The 6000-nt window shown below is 38.3% G+C and overlaps 1 protein-coding gene across 3 annotated transcripts in view; it reads right to left on the bottom strand.

Annotated features, from left to right (window-relative positions):
* Window positions 1–330: 330 nt before the first annotated feature.
* The window catches only part of csmd2 (CUB and Sushi multiple domains 2), a 367226-nt gene continuing 361556 nt past the window's right edge, over window positions 331–6000 (bottom strand). For all 3 annotated transcript variants that reach the window (XM_067426365.1, XM_067426366.1, XM_067426367.1), the window contains one exon: window positions 331–4329. The gene's annotated coding sequence lies outside the window, so the exon portion shown is untranslated. The remainder of the gene's footprint in view (window positions 4330–6000) is intronic.

The following is a 6000-nucleotide window of genomic DNA, read 5'->3' as shown; positions in this document are numbered from 1 at the left end:
TGTTCTTGAGCTTAAGGCCACACAAAGTTTCAAGGTCGGTAGATATTGACACTGTACGCCTCGGCATGCGCTAACCCTGCTCTGTGATTTTATGTGGCCCAGCAGTCGTGATACAATAAAATTGGAATCGGATGGATTCCTATATTCCTACCTCCATATTAGCCGCTTTGCAGTATAGGAGAACGAAAAGAAAATAACTAGTCTTATTGTCCTACTTTGTCAGGTAGGTTTAAAAAAAAACAGTGCACAGTAGACAAATAATGGTCTGAAACGTTTGTTCAGCTAAAGTTTCATTATCATGCATTCAAGTTACAAGCAAAGAAACTGCCACATGTTTTCTTTTTTTTATTCCAAAAACTTCAAAATAGGTTTCAAGTTCAAGAAAGTAGAATAAGCTGAAACACAATGCAAAGCATCATATACAGACAGATAAAATACATTTTATATATTGCAGACAAGCCATGTTGGGTATTACATATTTACAATATGTAAACTTCTATATACAATCATTTTTACATTTACAAAAAAACCTTTGTCTCTATTTTGTCTTTGTATATATATATTTTATATATATATTTTTATAATCCCCACTAGCATTTGTACTACAATAATGAAAAACATTTACAGATCTGTCAATACACTCTCTTTTTTTATATTACAAATTTATTTTCATAAAAATATATCTCTGTACAAAAAAAGTTTCTATTCATTAGTTCTCCTTTCAGCGTCAGAGTATCTGTCTGGATATCCGCAACGGACTGCTCTTTTAAGGTCTTTAAAAGTTTGAAAGTCACTGTTCAAAAAACAAAACAAAAATCCTTTTGGTCAAGTACGTAACTCAAGACTGACTGTATTCCTTTAGGCTTTGGGTAGCCAGAGCAGAGCAGTCCTTTAAAAGTCTTTCAAGGCTGGGCTCGTACCTCTTACCTACTGGAGAGAAACGCATGGATGTGGTTCTCAAAATGAGAATAAAAGGACGAAAAGAAGCTGGAAAAGTGCATTCCAAGATATTCACATTGACCTTCAGTCCACACAAAACTGATATGTTCATTCTGTAGTAGAACCTCTTCAATATAAGCTGCAGTGTGCAATTTAAATATCGATATGCAATCTTTTCCGATATGTTTTTAAGGGACATTTCATGAGAGATGTAGTTTGTTGGATGTTCACAATATGTATAACAGATATAGCATAGACATTTCCAGATTTAAACATACATTCAGTGCAATCCTGATAGTCTACATCCAAACTACTTGCCTTTTGAAAGACACATGAATGACAAAAATGTGATACTACGATGTGTTCTTGACATTACAACAGGCTGACATTTAAGGTAATCTTTCCTTCAGAGTAGCTTGTAACACACAAGACAAAAAACACTCACAAAATCTTGATGAAAAGGGCTCATCACAAATATGACATTGTAAATTAATTGAGATGCTAATTGCCATTTTAGTGTGTGTGTGGGTGTGAGACTGTCGGGCTGAGAATGTATATAAAGATGTCAGCACCAGTTTTGGGCTAATAAAAACGGTCTGAGAACACATCAGCACTATGAAGGGAGCACGTCTGTTTTAGTGATCATGCAATGACTACCCTACAGACTGGTTCACTGACAAGAATATGTTGGGCACTTCAGCTGACTCACCGTTAGCGTTGCTAAATCCCATAATAGTGTAAATGATGTAATGCTTTTGGGTGGATTTCTCTCTATATACGTACATGAAATAGGCTGATGCCTTTGATTTCGGCAAAGCAGCACCATAGGTTTTGCAATAGATTTGATAATATTCACAACAGAAGAAAACTAATGACAAATGCTAACACAAAGGCTAAAGAATACAAAAGTGTTTACTTGCTCCCTTAAAGTGCAGGTTCTATGAATAAGATGTAAATTAATTGTACGTCTTGGGGTGCTGGTCTTTATATTTGTAGCTGTGTGATTCTCTTGAGCTAAGAATAACGAAGACATGACTCTCTACCACACAAAACAGAGAAGCAGCGTCTTTTGAAATTCTCCCCTAGCAACTGGCAGCTCTTGACCAGTGTGCAATAATAACAAAAATGGAGCAATAAGAAGAGATTAGATACACCACATATAGAGTTACCAAGGCACTGTTACGAGAAACAGATGGACAAGAATGAAACACAGGCTGCCTGGGTACTTCAACAGCAGTTTGGGTTAAAATACACATTAAAAGATAAAAAATGAACTAAGTAAAGATGTCTTTTGAAGCCCTTGTGCCTTGATGTGTGTGTTATCACTAGCAAAGTGCAATTTTGTAGGATTTTAAAAGGAGCTTTTTCTAATATCCAAATTATAAATCTGGCAGCATTGCTTTTGTTGTAGGTTTTGTGGCGGTGTAAAAATGCAGCGAAGACAATCCAACCATTGTGAGAGAAACTGCAGCAAAATGATGTCTGATATGTGGCAAATACTTTAAGATGACATCTACACTGATAAAGCAATTCAAAATGAAATTCTCCTTAAAAGAACAGCCATACGACAGTCTTGTAAATACAAAGTGAATGTCAATAGGTTGAAGATAATGTACCTGCTAAACTCCTGGCCCATAAAATCTCAAGGGAAATACAATCTTTGCTTTTTCGATCAACCTACATTTGAAACGATCTCTGGGTAATATCACATTAACACAACGATGACAGGCTACCGATTTCAAAAGTAATAAACCTGTAAAAGCAATTATATCAGTGATTGATTTCAGAAGCTGAACAGCACAGCAAATAAACCGGAGGAATTTAAATGCCCACTGGAAAGTAAATGCCGGCATCAGGTAACCGAGGCCATAAGACAAGAAAATCGAACCGAATGATGCAGAAACGACCAGCGACAATAATACTCAATAACTAAATTACAAATCTCAATAACACCATCCCGTTAAAGGATGCTGCTTCCAGCAGGTAGTGTACTCTGACAGCAAAATGTAAGTTATGCAGTATGCAATATATCCCTCTCCACAAGCTATTGCTCCTCTTCAAACCTTCTCATCAAGTTATTGGGGCAAATGTATGCAAATAAAGACCCGGCCTTGGATTAGTGTTTTAAGGAGTGATTTCTAAGCCCCTTTTGCTTATCGTGTGTGTGGCGTGGGCATGGATGACATGGAGGAATATGCAGGAAAACAGATTATGACAACGCTAGAGATTAAATATTTTCACACTTATTTGGTGTTGGCTCCTTTTGACTAAAACCGTCATCCTTATCGTTGACTTCAGAACTTGAGGACCAAAAGCAGACCCTCCCCTGGATATGAAAGACACGTTTCAAGCTCGATATTTACCTCCGTACTTCAAGGGCTGTGTTGCTTTTTTACTCTATGTATGAAAATCATTTGATCATGACATTCAATGACATCAGAAGCCCTCCACCTAAGAGCTGCCTGACATCAGGAATATCTAATGATTGGTTCATCGACATAGCCCATAAACCAAAAACATCCAGCTCAGAACATCCAAACGCCCTCCTTGGTAATATAGATCAAATCCAACCCTCTAATGTGGGCTGCTTTTCTTCTGTCAATGTGGGAAAAAGGAAATGACAGCAGGTAATGGCCGTGAAGTCAGCTTCAGCTGAACACAAAAACATGTGCACTGTTTTTTCATGTTCTCCGCTGGGCTGCTAGGAGGATTGGACTGTCCTTTTTCAGCCAGGATCATAAGATGGTGCGAGAACACTGGAATGAGAAAAGAGGTGCTACAGCTAGAATCCATGTCTTCTAATAAGCCTCTGAATCTCATTCCTCTTCAAATCGAGACGCGCTCAGGGAACTGATGGGGAAGGTGTCAGAGTGCCTCAGTGAAGTCTGCACTTGTTTGTGATTTCGGTTGGAGGTGGATATGAGACAAAACAAGCCAAAATGCACTCAATAGAAAACAACTCGAGGTAAAAAAGTAAAACAAAGCTTCAACTCTCCAGCAACATGCTTCTCTTGAATTCCTGCTCACGTGAAGGCTTCCTCTTGACCGAACAATGTACCTCTTGTCTTTTTTTGGCAAGCGATGACCGTGAGCTTCACACGTGTCCCTTCCCGCTGCCACAGTCAAACAGGACGTTCCCTCAGACGGAAAAAAGAGGAGACCGCAGAAGAGTGTAGGAACAGTTTTAGCTAGCAAACACTGACGTGGTTCTTTATCAGTGCATTTTTGCTGATGCATTTTTACAGCATCAGTATCAAGGTTTATCATTTTTTTGTCACATTTGGAATTGGTTTATGAAAACAAACAAAATATCCTCCTCTTTAGTCCATCCGTGCAGCCCATTCTTAACTATGGGGATAGTTGTGTGGAGAGGGAAAGATTATATCCAGCCTGTGAAAAGAGGAAAAGGAACAGAAGGAATTAAGAGTAGAAAAGACCTGTTTGTCTGCAGTGTTGGAGTAACTTCTCAAGTGATGTCGTTAAACTACTGTCAAAAGTATTATAGCTTAAAGGACAACTCCGGGGAATTTTTAAGTTTATCTTGATCGTTATAACTTTGTAAGTTCTATCTATCTATCTATCTATCTATCTATCTATCTATCTATCTATCTATCTATCTATCTATCTATCTATCTATCTATCTATCTATCTATCTATCTATCTATCTATCTAAAACATAGGGTGTAATGTAGGGAAGTAAATGTAAAGGGCGTCTTTGTGCCTCTTAACAGACACAAAATGCAATTAAAATGACAACGAGATGCGTTTAGCCCCTTAGCCATTGTTTAAATTCACCTAAATAGTGTTTTAGATAGCTAGCTGTATCTCTTGCTGAAGACCCGTGGGAACGCAGTTGTAGCAGGGAAAAAAGCAAATAGTCCTGTTGGGAAGATAGAATAGCTTCCCAAGCTATTTTATTACCGCATTTTTCTCAAACCGTGTGTGCCCAATTGGAAGGATAAATAAAGTTTACATTACCTCCAGTGGCACCCGACCACGGAATGGTATTTTTCTTCAACCGGCCCGCTGTGTTGTGTCTGTGTAAGTTAGTCATCCTTGTCAAAGCGTTCGGTGCAAATTTTCGCAATCTGTTGCCACAATTCGGAAAGGCACAAACCTGAGGCATTTCTTCTTCACTTGTGAGCCTGATCAGATCATCACTCTAGTGATGTCCGGTTCACGAACAAAGTATTCTTTTTAACCGGTTCTTTTTAGTGAACCAGGCGAACCAGTTCACCAAATCAGACTGAATCATTCTAAACGGATCGTGTCTCAAATCATGTCATGTAAGGGACCTGTTCATGTTGAACAGACATTTTATTTAGGGGTGTGCACGAATATTTGAATAGTCGAATATTTGATCTGTAATTAATATTCGAACGCTAAACATACTATTCAAATTTTATTGCATTGATTTGCAGGCTGTAAATGCAGTGAATCCATGGGAAATCCCTCTAAAACTCAGTTATAACTGAATCCACTGGGTGGCGCTGTGGAGCGGGTAAATAAGGTGAGTGTATTTGATCACATAATGTTGTCGTCTGCCTCGCGATGTTTGGAATTACTTAGATGACAATTGAAAATTATCTTACAAAATGGAGTTACTTTTGATAAAATCAGTTAATGAAACTGAGTTATCATAATATCACCAGAACAACGAGAATCACATCCAAACAACAGCTGAATGAGGCACTGCGTTCACGAGTGCGGGTAAGCCCATCTGTACCCCGAGTGAGGGGGAGATTACTTATGTTGGCAAAATGATCTCGAGACAAATGCTCCCTTTAAAGTTTATTGAGGGTTTAAGAACAGAAAACACAGTGCTTTGTCTCCGCAACGTCTGTCAGTGGCATGTTTTCTCACCCGATAATATAATCATCCAATAAAATTGTTTCTCTCAACATGAAAATGAGAAACAATAAAAACATGACAACCATATACCGACTCGTGTGTGTGTGTGTGTGTGTGTGTAACGTTATGTTCTGCTCAATAACATGGCATTCTCTGATTTCTTAGTGTTTTTTTTTCGCTCGCGCTGCTTGAGCTTATAATGCTTTTGTT

Source organism: Pseudorasbora parva, chromosome 19 (genome assembly GCF_024679245.1).
Source record: "Pseudorasbora parva isolate DD20220531a chromosome 19, ASM2467924v1, whole genome shotgun sequence".
In the NCBI taxonomy this organism is placed as follows: domain Eukaryota; kingdom Metazoa; phylum Chordata; class Actinopteri; order Cypriniformes; family Gobionidae; genus Pseudorasbora; species Pseudorasbora parva.
Note: the sequence above shows the minus strand (reverse complement) of the source record. Positions and strands in the feature narration are given on the sequence as shown.